This window comes from Copidosoma floridanum, unplaced genomic scaffold (genome assembly GCF_036245765.1).
Source record: "Copidosoma floridanum isolate Cflo_tuat_1 unplaced genomic scaffold, Cflo_Japanese_pri ptg000030l, whole genome shotgun sequence".
Classification (NCBI taxonomy): domain Eukaryota; kingdom Metazoa; phylum Arthropoda; class Insecta; order Hymenoptera; family Encyrtidae; genus Copidosoma; species Copidosoma floridanum.
The window spans coordinates 28,638,773-28,654,105 of record NW_028321907.1 but is presented as its reverse complement, the minus strand read 5'-3'; positions in this window follow the sequence as shown (position 1 = coordinate 28,654,105).

Sequence of the window (15,333 nt, the reverse complement as noted above, 5' to 3'; positions counted from 1 at the left end):
CAAGACGAAATTGGAGGTATCAAACATTTTACGGCGGTGTATTCCGTAATTACGTTTTAACTTGGGGTTATTATATTTTTCTTTTATTTTTGGTCCATACGTTTTCCCTACTATTCCTTCTTTTGCTTCCCTCATGTGATAAGGTATAGAAAAGGGGTCATATGAACAGTTTCCTGGTTGCTTCCACACTTAACACTGCAGATACGTCAGAGTATTCTCTAACTTTTTTTTCGATGCTCCTCCCTGTTTTCCCTTTAAAAACAACTAAAAAATCCTATAAGATGTCTGGGCAGGTATGGTTTTCAATGTTTTCTCGTAGCTGTCTAAATTTTCGAAGCTGAGCTCTACATCAGGAGCTGCTCGATTGTGGTTGCACGATGCCTTGATGTAAGTAATAGCTTATGTCACCTCAAGTATGCTGTATTTTCTTTTGACCTGTAGCATAAGCCTTTTCCGTCTTTTTTTTTGTCAGTCACTTCTTTTTCTGTTGTAGGTAGCGCATTTATATGTGTGTCAGCAGGTGCCCGTAGCCGGTGACATTGAAGTCTGTTGCTTCTGACTTTTTTTTTCTAGGCATGCTGCTCATTATCCAACCGTATGTTTATTTTGGATCAAGGCATCCGTTCGATTGAGGATATCTCCATATCGTTGCGGCGTGGCCCTGCGAAGTTTGGTGCCTCTCAAGAGTACCGTTCTTCGTGATGTTCGAAGATCAAGAGTAGGTTGCTCAGCTGTCTTTTGATGTCTAAGTTCTGAGGAAATACTGTCACACACTCGAAGTTGGGGCAACTTATGCTGTCATCATCAGGTATATTTGCCACAAAGCCTATATCGTGGTGGTAGTCGACGTACTGGCTATGTGTTTCTTGTAAAAATTTGTTTTCTTCTAGATGGACGATCCAATACGCGGTCTGTTCGTTGACCTGGACGTGTCGGCTGATTTGGTATTATCTCACGATGACTGTATCAGTTGTCTGCAGGCACTGTGGTTGTCGGTGGATCATTATTGTATAGGTGGAATTGTTCCTGATAGAGGACGACGTAAGGGGGAATAAGAGGAGATTTAATTCCTTGTCTTTGTTACTGGGCTTGTGGCCCTTATAAAAAAATAAATTTATTTTTCCTAAAATCGCCTTTTTTTTTTACTTTCCATTTCTCTATGCTTTTCTCCACCTAACAATAATTACCTGAATAAAAAAATTTTTGTCTTGAAAAATAATAAGTATAATTATTTAAATTACCAAGTACATAGCAGCTTATTTTTTTTACATCGGTCAAAGATATTACATGCGATTTTCATATACCTTATAATATTGTTTTTATAAAGTTTTGTATATTACGGTAATAGCTCATCACCTTGATTAGTATACATATGGGTAATTCCGCCGTAACTGTCTCAGATTCAGTTCAAAATTTATGGTTTTTCGAATTGAACTTTATAAATATTTTATGGCTGATTATTGCTTGTCAGTACATAAAAAACAATTGTCTATAATGAATTCGCTTCAAACTATTAGTGTCAAAACTTTTACAGCTTTTATGATTTTAGGTGGGGGTCGGAACTGACCTATTTGTAAAAAATACTTATAACTCGTTTTTTACCTGTAAAAATCTCGAAAAAAATTTGTATGAATACATTTTAACATATTGATACTAATAAAATAATTTTTGAATGGTTTATTGGCTTTTTCATAATTAAAACTTCATATTTTAAAGTTTCAAATTAAAATATAAAGACAGCAATTACATATGAAATATTTAAATTTTATTATCACAAATATTAATTCTTTTTACAGTAACTTATAAAAAAATTGTTTTGTGTCATTAAATCTTGTAATAGTTAACATTTTTTATATAAATTACATGATTAGTATTTTAACATTTGAACACGTTATTTTTCATTAACTATAGTTTCTATACTAAATTATAGTTTTTTTTTTATTGTTCATCATTGCCCGTAGGCTCAGATATGGCTTTTTTTACACAAGAATAGTGTGTTTTTCAGCCATCGGTTGTGCACCTGAGTTATGACCAGATGTTTATACGCATATAAGCATCTGGACCAACTTATTCGCTGCGTGCATAATATTGGAACAGCGCCCTCATCAGAACTAAGCGATGGATTGTGCGTGATATTAATATATCTATATATTCAACTGATGTATATAGTCGTACAAATATAAATATACTAATACCACGCACAATCTATCATTTAGTTACGATGAGGGTGCTGTTCCAATGTTATGCACACAGCGAATAGTCACACCTATAATCACGATGTTGAAGCGAAAGAGAAACAGTTAATCGACCGTCGAGATATTCACTCAATAAATAAAGTCAGCTTCGATTTTAGTGGCTTTGGGTACTCTGCTACTCCACCTCAAATTCAATGCATTCAAATCACTGATTATTTTATTTAAATTTTCCAATACAACATCATCCTGATTTTTTGTTCTTCTTTGAACACTGTTACCGAGCTACATTCAAAAAAAGTTTTAAAATTATGTAAAAAATAAATCGACGGCTCTTACGAAAAACAACGGAACTCAGATTTTCCCATTTAAAATAACATAGAAATTTCTGAGTTTTGTTGTTTTTCGTAAGAGCAGTCGAAATATTCAATGATGAGAAGTTGACTATCTAATGACTCAAGACCTAAAAATGTATAAAAACTTAACCACAATTGATTATCAATTTCAGGGGGTCGGAACTGACATTTCGAGCTTTAAAGCTCTCAGATTGTCCGCGAACGAGACACACTGACTTTTCCGCTTATACAGTATCTGTCATCGCCAAATAGTATAAGAAAGTACAGTTTACGTACCTGTTTAAATAAACCTAGTGGCTGCTTAAGGGGAGGGTTGGAACTGACCAAAGTATTTGTACACACGAAAAACGAGAAATAATTCACTCGCCAGTCCCAGTGATTTTATTTTTTAGCGTCATTGGCCAGTGAAATTTTTAAGTGACAGTATATTATTCAAAAAATTACCGTGAGGGGGCGTCACAGAACTAAATTGAGCGTTTTACAAAGCTATTTCTATGCTTATCATAATATTCATACAAATCAAGGGACAAAAATAATGCATTATACATTTTTACTTATTTGCTTAAAGCATGTGTAATTTCAGTACAAATATAATTTATTATGACTAAAGTTTATAGTCTAGGTGCCAAAATTCTGGAAAAATGCTTTATTTTGGTATGCGAGAGTTTTTAGTTTGAAAAGTTGAGTTTTGGACAGGGGTCGAAACTAACGTTTTGAGGTGATTTTCGCAATTTTTTTTGTGACAGGGACAAGAAAATGTTTACACATGTAATTAATTGAGAATTCATAACATTTAACATACATGTCTTCGTACTGCAAGCATAATTAATTTTAGTTTCAAAACGTCGTACGAGCTCTGGTTCCGATTTGAGCTAGTTACGGCGGAATCACCCATATATATGCCTACATTTATTTCTTTGATATTACTATTATTATTTATTTATTCACTTGTTTATTCGTACTTCTTTTTTTCTTCCACGTCCAAGGGCCGCGAATTTGAAAATGGGTTTAATATATATTTTACCAATATTGTTTTTCAAAGAGAGGGAAGGTTTCGATTGCTTGAACATCTGTAAGTAGCCTATTTTTCTGTATGCTCTCCCCATGCCATGTGTTACAATCTATTAACTATTTTTGTAGTACGTTCGCCTACTAAAGATCAAGTTTGGTTTTCTGATCTGGAGGTCTGCTCTAGCATGAAGTGAGTAACCGTGTAAGGCCGTGCCACGGCCAGTCGAATAAGGGCAGCTCGGGGGCATCTATTTTCCTTTACCAAGCATTCTGATGGTTCTATAAAAGAAGGAAACTACGGAGTGGAAGTGCAAAGGGGCACTCTTGCAGATGGTTTGTCGAGAGCTAGTTTTTTGAGACAGAAAATACTTTTTTACGTCAACGAGACACAGTGATTCATATGTGATTATTGTCGTCGTTTGAAAAATTCAATTATTTTTATTTTTTTTAAAGTTTAACAAGCGAGCATACAAGATCGAACGCGTAAGAGTTCGTTGTCATGACAATAAAACAATTTTTTTTAAAATGTTAATTAGAAGCAAATAGAGCATTTTTTCGGCAGATCTCTTTAGGAGTCAATTCCGATCACATCAAAAAAGGGCCCAAGCTGTTGTCTGTTTTTTAAATAAATATACATATGTTCTCTTCTACTAAAATTTGTGTACGGTTTCTTTTTCATTTAAATATTACAACGAAATATCGTATCCAAAGATAGTACTCAAACAGGATAGGACTCAGTCTGTAGTGTCCTGCTCCTTTTCCTTTTTTGTTTCTCTTGGGTGAGGAAATTTTACTACACATGCTTTCTTGATTTTATCCACATTCGCTATGCGTATTTCATTGTCCCTTTACAGTTACGTGTTATGATTTTCATAGCTTATGCCCTCTATCTCGTATGGCCCCTCGCATTGGTCAACAAACTTCCCTTTGGACGGTTCTTGTAGTATGTAAACCATTTTTCCTTCCATAAAGAATTTTGTGTGAAGTTTTCTGTCGTAATAATACTTTGTGCTCTGACGTGTTGAATGCTGACGCCCACATTGCAAATGTCTTGTTACATTTTTCGGTCTGGTCGATGTATGCTATTATATATTCTGTTAGGGTTGTAAGCATCGGTTCACTACATAAGGTATGTTTTAGATTTATAAATGACTGTTCTTCTTCCTTTCTCCATTTAAACTCTCTTGTTTTCCTTATCAGTGTTAAAAGTGACTGGGCTATTTTCGCATAGTCCCTTGTAAGCCGTCTATAGTATCCCGAGAGCCCGAGAAATTGTTTCATTTTCTTCACGTAGGTCGATCTCAAAAATTCTTTTACAACCTCGACTATTTATGAGTTTGTCTTTATTTTCCGGTTTCCAACGATATATCTCAGTAGTTTTGCCTTTCGCTTAAAAATTGGAATTTCTTCGGCACTATCATTAAATTTGCATCGACTAATCTTTTTAATAGTCTCTGAAATCGTGTGTCATGTTATTTCAGATTTTTCCCGAACATCATAATATCATCCACATACTTTTTGATTTTATGTCCTAGAAGTCCTGCTAGTACTAGTGTTATTACTCGCAAAAAGGTATTTGGTGAACCGCAGCATCCTATAGGCAGTCTTTTAAATTGATAGTGCCCTTTTGCATCTGAAAATATGGTGTAGTGTGCATCATTCTTATGTATTTCTACTTGAAAAAATTCGCTCTTTGAGCTGAAAAACAAATTTAAAAAAATTTGTTTTTATGTACAATTCTTAACCAATAAAAAGATGATAGGTAGAGAGAGAGAGAGAAGTTGATCGGGTAAAAAGCGCCCTCCCTTCTCTCCCTGTCGCGTTGCTATGCAAAACAATTTTGTAATTTGTCAGTCTGGTGTGGCGCCGCAAAGACGTACGACAGAGAAATTTTATTGCAAGAGAGCGTATCTCTTTTTTTGAGTTATATTTCTATTGCAAATAATTTATTTTTAAGTTAGACACGTGCACGTTCCCGGAAGCATGTAAAAAGCCCTGGATCAGCAATAGAATCTTGTAAAAATTATCCTTTCTCTCTTGTCGCTAGCCACATAGCGTATTGGTGCTAGACCATCGTGTTTAAAGAGGTTATCAATAGCCTTTTATTTATTGTTAATAATCTTTGTATTTAATTATAATAACTGGGCAAAGGCCTATTGTTTTAGATTAAATCAAATCTATTCAATTTGTTAATATTCGTTGTGTCGATCCTAATTTATTGTTATATTAAAGATCCGTTTCGCAAAGAACAATAGTGTTACAAAAGTTTATTGAAAATATACATGTAAAATAAGTGTAAAGAGAAATACGAGACGACTTCACCTACGAAGAGATCTCGGCACAAAACAAATTGATGCGATGGCCGGGAAATAGGCATCTTCGAGGTTAGCTACAACTTCACAACCGTTTGATCGGCAAGGCTAAATTTTCCTCGCTACGCAGCTCAACGTGCTCACGACTTATTATCGCCGCCCTGCTGCAGCATTGTACTTCAAACTCGATTCGAGCTAAGTATTTTGAATTGAAGGTTTTTTGTGGCAAAATAACACGTTTTAATTCGAAATGTATACTGGCGTATTTTTATAATTATTGGCGAAAGTTTCGTGTCTATGTAAAAGGTGGAAATCGGGTTTATTTTTTTGCTTATCGCTTAATAATCGTGCATGCGTATACAAAACTGTACAAGCTTGCTAACTTTTAAACAAACAACGTTCGCTTTCAAGGGTGATTCTGGGAAACTCCATCACGTTATCTCTAGTTTTTGCCCTAATAACACATTAAAATGACGGCTTGGATAAGGTTAATTAACCAAAAGCGAGCTTTGTTAAAGGCTCAGATTACGCATCTAGAAAAGTTCGTAAAGGACGTGCAAGCTGATCCTTCTTATCCCGTGCATGCGGAGATAAGAATCATTCGAGCGCGTCTCTCGTGCACGATAGAACTTTTCCGTGCTTACGAAGAGCTTCATGATAAGCTCTCGTTATTGGTTGAAAAAGACAGCGACGACCTCGCGGAATTTAACGATTTGGAGACGCGCTTCTACGACGCATCTACAAAATGCGAAGAATTATTCCGTGATGAAACAATTATTCTGCAACCACCGCAGCTTGGCGGTGACGGTTTTAATACAACAATGAGTGACAAAAATCGAAGGTTAAAGCTCCCCGTCGCTGAGCTGCCTAAGTTTGATGGTGACATAGCTAAATGGCTGTCATTTAAAAATGCTTTTATTACGATTATAGATTTAGCAGAAATATCCAATTTACAAAAATTTATACACCTTTAGTCATGCTTGATTGGGGAGGCTTTGACTAAAATCTCAGTGTATAGTGTCAGTGAGGAAGATTATACACACGCTTGGAAATTGCTTACCGATGCTGTCGATCAAACGCGTATCCTTATGGCCACTCATGTTGACGCCATTCTTGATACGAAGGTCTTGACAGAGGCTTTGCATAAAAATTTAACTAAGCTAATTGACGAAATGCGGCAGCACGTCAATACCCTCGCTTCCCTAAAAATTACGCTCGACGAAAATTTGCTAACGAGAATTTTAGAGCGCGCGTTACCTAATAATATCAGATCAAAATGGTAGGACACGTTGAGGCTAAACGAGATTCCAAAATGAGACGATATTTATAAATTTATTTTCGAAACGGCTTTTAAGTTACTTACAATCGAGCAGAACGAAGCGCGGATTAAGCCCGAAAGCAACGATCGGAAAAAACGTGCAGCCGGTGCGGTAGAGCAGAATGAAACAAAGCGCAAAAAATCTGAAACGGGTGCTCGCTCGCTGGCTACAAATATTTCGCTTGAATGTCCGGTTTGCAAAAACGGCAGTCACCCTTTATACAAATGTTTTCAGTTTCGAAAGTTCAGCGTTGCAAGGCAATGGAATGTAGTTAAAGAAAATTCACGTTGCAAAAATTGCCTGCGGCAGCACTCCGGCAAGTGTACGTATCCTAAATGCAAAAAGTGCGCAAAGTTCCATAACGCCCTTTTGCACAACGATTCCTCTCAAAACACAGATAATGCGAACAAAAATTTGTCGAGCGTGGTTGTGAAAAAACAATCATGACTGGATGTGGGTGCTGCTAGTCTTTCAATTCACCCGCTACTGTTTGAATTGATGCTCACTGCTCTAATTAAAATAAAAAATTATCAAGGAAAATTCATCACCTCAAGAGCATTGCTTGATACCTGTGCTACTGCACACTTCATGTCCGAAAGTCTAGCTAAGCTTTTAGGTATCGGGATTCAAGCATCATCGCTTCCTATAGGTGGCATCGACGGCCTCAGTACAACAGCAAGGGGGATAATCGAATGCATTTTTTATTCAACGCACAGTAATTTCAATAAAAAGGTAAAATTTTTAATTGTGCCTAAAATAGCTGACCAAACCCCAAACGAACCATTTCCTCGAAAATTCTTTAATATCCCAAAAAATATAAAGCTTGCTGATCCTGCCTTTCATTTACCTATGAAGGCAGATGTTATAATAGGTGCTGGGATCACTTTATCGATGCTGTCGCAGGGGCAGATGAACTTGTCAAACGACCGAGGTACGTTAATACTACAAAAAACTCTTCTCGGATGGTCTGCTGCTGGTAGAACTTCATTTAATAAAAATAACAAGACTACTTGTCATGTCTCGGAACTAAAAAATTTAATAGAAAAATTTTGGTTTATCAATGAAACCGGCACGGATCAAAAAGAAGCTTCGGAAGGCGAGATATGCAAGAAACACTACACTACTCATGTAGCACGCGATGATACCGGATGATACGTTGTAAGGTTTCCCTTTGAATCTGACGCCACAGAGCTTGGAAATTCACGACCCATGGCATTAAAGCGTTTTGATAACTTGCTTAAGAGATTGGGCGCCGATCCCGCTCTTAAGCGAGAATATCATCGCGTGTTAGAGGATTACATTAATTTGGGGCACATGACACAAGTAACTGACGAATCGCAGTATGGGTATCATCTACCACATTATGCGGTCATAAGGGCAGCGAATCTTGCGACAAAGACTCGAGTTGTCTTTGACGCATCCGCAAAAACTGACCAAGGAATATTATTAAACGATGCCCTCATGATCGGACCAGTGGTGCAAGCGAAGCTTTTCGAGCACATTTTAAGATTTCGCGCTTATAAGTACGCAATTATGGCCGACATAACACAGATGTATCGGCAAATCGCGATGCATCCGGACGATTGCCGTTTTCAGCGTTTATTTTGGCTGTGCAACGACGAAATCACTGTTTTTCAGCTAAACAGAGTCACTTTTGGCTTTTATTCCGCTTCATTTTTAGCGACGCGTACGCTGCAACAGCTAGCGAAAGATGAAAGCTCGCAATTTCCTGTCGGTTCGAGAGCCCTCTTAAATGAATTTTACGTCGACGATTTTATATCAGGCGCAAATTTGTACGCAAAATTAATACAAAAACGCGACGAAATTATAGCCATTCTTGGGCGCGGAGGGTTTGAAATAAGGAAGTGGGTGTCAAACGAGCCGCAAGCTTTAATAGGACTTAAAGAAAGAGCCAACGACGTGGAATTTTTAATGGACGAAAATCCGGTTCATAAAACACTGGGCATATCATGGAACGCGAAAAGCGATCAATTTTTATTCACGGTGAAGCCTATTGACGCGAACGAAAAAATCACGAAACGGCTCATTCTTTCCGAGATTGCCAAGATTTTTGATCCGCTCGGTTTTATCGGTCCAATCACAGTCAAGTACAAGCTCATTATGCAACATTGCTGGAGAGATAAAGTTTCGTGGGATGAATCGGTGCCTCTTGAGTTGCTCGAAACCTGGCGATCGTTTGCTGCCCAGGTATCGTTGATTAGCAATCTAAAAATAAATAGGAACGTGTTGATCATCGAACCTACCGACGTTCAAGTACACGGTTTTTGCGACGCAAGTAAGGTGGGATACGGGGCCTGCATTTACATTGTATCGCGATCGATAAGCGGTCAAATTCAGGCGAAGCTTTACTGCTCAAAAAGTCGCGTCGCTCCGCTAAAAGAACAAACTATTCCAAAGCTCGAGTCGTGTGGTGCATTACTTTTAACACACTTGTTTAAAGAAGCTGAGGATGCTTTGATTGTTAAGACAAGCAAAGTTATTTTTTGGACTGATTCTATGATCGTTCTACAATGGATCAAAAAACATCCAAGTGTGTTGAAAGTATTCGAGGCAAACTGCGTAAGCAAAATTCAAAAAATATCAAAGGACGTGCAGGCAAACTGGCGTTACGTGCGTTCTATGGATAATCCCGCTGACGCGCTGTCTAGAGGACAATTACCGCAAGATTTCTTAAACAATAAATTATGGTTTAATGGACCCTTATGGCTTAGTCAGCCGGAGACAGCATGGCCAGCATCTTCAGAAAAATTTAACGGGCAATTGCCAGGGGTAAAAAGAGCATAATGCGCTTCAACAAAAATTAAATCGGACTGTTTCTTGCAGGAATTGACCAAACAAATTTCTACATGGCCAAAATTAATAGGAGTAGTTGCCGTTTGCTTGCAATTTTTCCGACTTGCTAAAAGTAAAGCTCAACACATACGAAAAGCAATAACGCGTGAAAATGACACGCTTTTAATAAATAAATTGGCAGAAGCAGAGGAGCTCATTATTAAGTTCATGCAACAATCGCGATTCTTGGCTGATTTGTCGACCGAAACTTTTTTAGCTGCTTTTAAACGTTTTGCTTGTTGCCGAGGATGGCCTGCACACGTATTTTCGCATGATGGCAGCAATTTCGTGGGTGCAAACAACAAATTGCGCGAGTTATTCGCTTTAATGGAGTCTCAGGCCTTCAAGGCGAGCGTCTATGAATTTTCAAAATACACAGAATTAATTGGAGTTTTAACCCACCCTTCTCTCCTCATTTCGGAGGCTTATGGGAAGCTGCCGTAAAATCGACGAAGCACCATTTAAAACGAGTGCTTGGTGATACTCTATATACGCACGAAGAGTTAAGCACGTTTGCGGCCGAAATTGAAGCGATTTTAAATTCGCGACCACTATGCCCCATTTCCACCGATCCGAACTATCTTATCGCTTTAACGCCCGCGCATTTATTAATAGGAAGAACGTTCACCACGCTGCCGGAAGATAATTTAAAATACGTTCCAGATAATCGATTGAATTCTTAGAACCAAATCATCAAGAACAAGCAAGAATTCTGGAGAAGATGGCAGCTGGAGTATTTAAGCGAGTTGCAAAGACGCCAAAAATGGATAAAATCCGATGATAACATCAAAGAAGAAGCAATAGTGATCTTAATCGAAAGAGATCTTCCATGCATGCAGTGGCGGCTGGGACGAGTCATTGACTTGCATCATGGGGACGACGGAGTAGTTCGAGTAGCCACGATCAAAACTGCGCAAGGCCTTTACAAAAGAAGCGTTAAATCTCTTTGTTTATTACCTGATAAAAATTAATACAAATTAATACTTATGGGCCTAGTTTCGAAGGTTAAAGATTTATTTAAAAAAAAGTTTGTAATTTAATTCTATTAATATTTGTATGCGTTTGGAAGGCAACTACGATTTGTTGATCGCTCTCACTCTCAACGGGGGGAGTATATGTACAATTCTTGACCAATAAAAAGATGATAGGTAGAGAGAGAGAGAGAAGTTGATCGGGTAAAAAGCGCCCTCCCTTCTCTCCCTGTCGCGTTGCTATGCAAAACAATTTTGTAATTTGTCAGTCTGGTGTGGCGCCGCAAAGACGTACGACAGAGAAATTTTATTGCAAGAGAGCGTATCTCTTTTTTTGAGTTATATTTCTATTGCAAATAATTTATTTTTAAGTTAGACACGTGCACGTTCCCGGAAGCATGTAAAAAGCCCTGGATCAGCAATAGAATCTTGTAAAAATTATCCTTTCTCTCTTGTCGCTAGCCACATAGCGTATTGGTGCTAGACCATCGTGTTTAAAGAGGTTATCAATAGCCTTTTATTTATTGTTAATAATCTTTGTATTTAATTATAATAACTGGGCAAAGGCCTATTGTTTTAGATTAAATCAAATCTATTCAATTTGTTAATATTCGTTGTGTCGATCCTAATTTATTGTTATATTAAAGATCCGTTTCGCAAAGAACAATAGTGTTACAAAAGTTTATTGAAAATATACATGTAAAATAAGTGTAAAGAGAAATACGAGACGACTTCACCTACGAAGAGATCTTGGCACAAAACAGACTACTTTGTACATCACGTCCACCAAATTTTCTAAAATCTCATTTTGAAATGGTAACGGGTAATATGAGTCTACCGTGACCTCGCTTAATAGCCTAAAGTCTGTGACGACACTCCAGCGTTTTTCTCAATTTGGCTCGGAGCTTTTTTTCCACGATCCATGAGTTGCAGCTATATGGTGATTGAGATGACTCGATTACATCTTCATTTGATAATTTGTTCTTTTCTGTCATCTGCATCTACTTCCTTAATTTTACTGAGTATCTTGCACTCTTTGCAGTAATCGGTATAATTATTTTCCTCGTTCTTACCGAATTCTCAATACGTTCTGATTCGTATGGGGAAATAACAGAGCCGTTGAATATCAGTGCTTTACTTCCAGTGCTTATGAGGCTGTCGTCTTCACTATATAAATTCCTGCTAGCGACCTCTGATGGTTTCAAACGGGGTGATGGCGATCTTTCAGAAAGATCATATAGCTCTGTATATAAAGTAGGCAAAAACCGTACAACTTATTTCGCTGAAATCTTAAAGTCAAAGCACACTTCTGACTAACAGTATTAGTAAAAGTTCTAGATAAGTAAGAAAGGAGTTAATATGGTCATATTTAACAAGGATATATTTAGTAATGATGATTTCATACATGATGATTCATGTAACCACGAAAGTGCCTACAGGACTTTTAACAGACATGCACTGCACTTTCACAGTAGGTGGCAAAGATAATCCAACCTGTTATTTCACTCGTTTTACTATGTACTAATCACTCATAACACAACTATTATTGCAAATATTTTTATCAAATACAGTTGTATGGATTCCTTATTTCTTAATCTACAACTTTTACGCATGTAACAGGTCAAAATAGTGTCAAGTTTTAAGATCCAGGAGAAAAACGTTAATCGTATATAGAATTTAGGCTTCAGTGTTTTTAGAGCTAACAATATTGTCGCCACCATGGGCGCTTTGATCAATTTTCTTATCCCGTCCAAACCAACTTACATAGCAAATAATTTAAACGTCTCCTAGCTGATTATTCCTTTTACTTCGATTGGGAAATTATCGGGGACTACATGCAAAGTTACTCTAACACCGTCAAGAGATATTTCAATTGTTCTTAGCGTGTAGCGTGCGCCGTGTATCACGCCAGTTATTAGAACTGCATCTTTGATTTATGAGTGTGTTTTTCATGAGACAGCAATTTTCTGTATTCGAGATTTTGGCACTGATATTTGCGTAAAATTTTGCGTCGTTTAGCTGTAGTTTATTTCTGTTTAAAAGTACTGCAGGTTTGACCTGAACTTGATATTCTTGTATCTGCTTTGTAAAGGGATTCTTTTCTATCTTTATTATTAGGGCTTTGAGTCAGTGAGAGATTCTCGAGACAATTATTATTCCGTATGCCCGTAGTTTAAGTATCAGGCTTACTTTGTGCTTTCTTCATGTTGTGCAGATGCGCTTCATCATTTATGGTTGATGTTACCGCTATAATTATTATAATGATTTCTGTTAAATCCATTGTAGCTCCCACTGTAGTCTAGATTGTTCTGATTGTTTCCATTACCCTTTTAATTATTGTCATTACATCGGCCGAACCTATCGTCGATTCCATTGTAATCTTGGTTATTCTGACTATTCCTACTGAAGCCCTGATAAGTAATATCATAATTGTTTCTCTTATAACCGTCGTTGGGACTGTTATATTATAGTTATAATTCTGTGCTCGATAATTCCCGTGAAAAACCTGTACATTGAAAAAAATTATCCTCTGTTTGATAATTATTGTACTGATCTTGTGGATTTCACCAAGCCATTTTTTATTTTTGGCATCTCACTATCGTGCAGCACTTGCTCGTGCTGTGTCCGTTTCGCAATACAAGCAAGTTGTAATCAAATTTTCGTGCGTATTTGTTGCGGTTAAATTTTTTTGGGTATTGTTCCTTGACGCTGTGTCATGTTTTCGTTTATCTGTATTTTCTGTCTTTCTCACTTCCAAATTTGGTTAAAATATCTTGCACTCTTTTGTTGCATGTTCGTAGCATATGCTTTGTCTGGACACCAGTCTGGTGTGTTTGCTCCTTTGACCTGGTTGTACATGTACACATTTTTCTCTTCATCCTCTGTCCTAACTAATATACGTACATTACGCCACATCAATACGTTGGTGCGTAAGTTTATTTCGCTGTCCACATTCAAGGCAATGACTATTGCTTTGCCCAATGTTTGGTAGTTGTATGGAGTCTGTAGTTTATAATAAAATTTTTTAATTGACCCTTTTTCTGCGTCATTGTTTAGCAAAATTTTTTGTGTTGTAGAGTTTATTGGGTTTGTGTCGTATCGAATAATTATTCAGCTGTGAATCGTTTTGACTCAATCGTAGTATAATTTGAACGACTCATTTTTAAAATTTAATTTTTAGCTTTGTTACTAAGGTCGTGGTATTACTGATGCAGGCATATGTATTTTTTAATTTCGTTAAAAATTCATCTATTAATTTAAATTAAACTTATCAGGGTATGAACTCGCCCATGCGGCTTCGTAATTTGTTAGCAAGGGTCAAAAGCACGGTATGTTGCTCGTGAGATTTCTTACTGTAGCTAAATAGGAGTTTCGTAGCGCTCGTTTATGTGTTTGATGTATCGTAAGTTCCGGCAATGTTAACGTGGTTTTGCATATCTCTACACCTATCGCCCGTTTGATGTGAATAATGCGTATCTACAAATTCATGTGCAACTGCTCTACGTACATTATGATTTTCAGTACAATTTTTATTTCTAATTGTTGCACTGTTGTTTTGAGTGAACAAGGGTTGATCCCAAGTTATAAATTAGCCCGTGCCCCTCACGGGAGGTGGTCATTGTTAAGTCGTCCATTGCGTTACTTCTGTTGTTCCGAGTCAATATACGATTCATTTTGGGGATTGGTCCATGTTTTATCATATAATTTGCGAGGAGAATTTCTTGTTGTACTGCATCTACCCTCTAACTTTCTGGATTCAGTTTCTGTCTTACTATGCACAAAGTAAGTTTATTCATCATCTTTATCGTAAATAGCCTCTGTTTTTTTACTGGCCTTCTGCCACTCTGCGCATGATTCTGGATCATATTTTAGGATAATTTGGTTTACTTCGTCACATGTGTCATCCAGTATTATTTCGTGTACGTCTGTGCACCTATCGTCTTCCTGTAAAACTCTCCCCGATATGTAGTTCTCTACTGCGATGCTTATTATGTTGGCCTCTAGTTTTTTTTTTTTTTTTTATATAATTAGTCTTGTAAATTTGTTTATTTTTGTGCTTAGTTCTGTTGGATGCTTTCGTTATTGTGTATTTTGTCCGTTGCTTGATGGATACACGCATTCTTAATTAGCGTTGTTTTGGGTGGTGACCAATTAACTATTACAAATATACTATACTAGCGGCCCCACGTCTCGGCTTCGCCCGAGAATCACTAAATGGAACAGTAGTGCGTTGACATGTTATGTAAATCGTTTTCAGTTAAAAATTTTACATCTATTTCTGATACTTCTCAAAACGAAAATCTTCTTATTAAAAACAT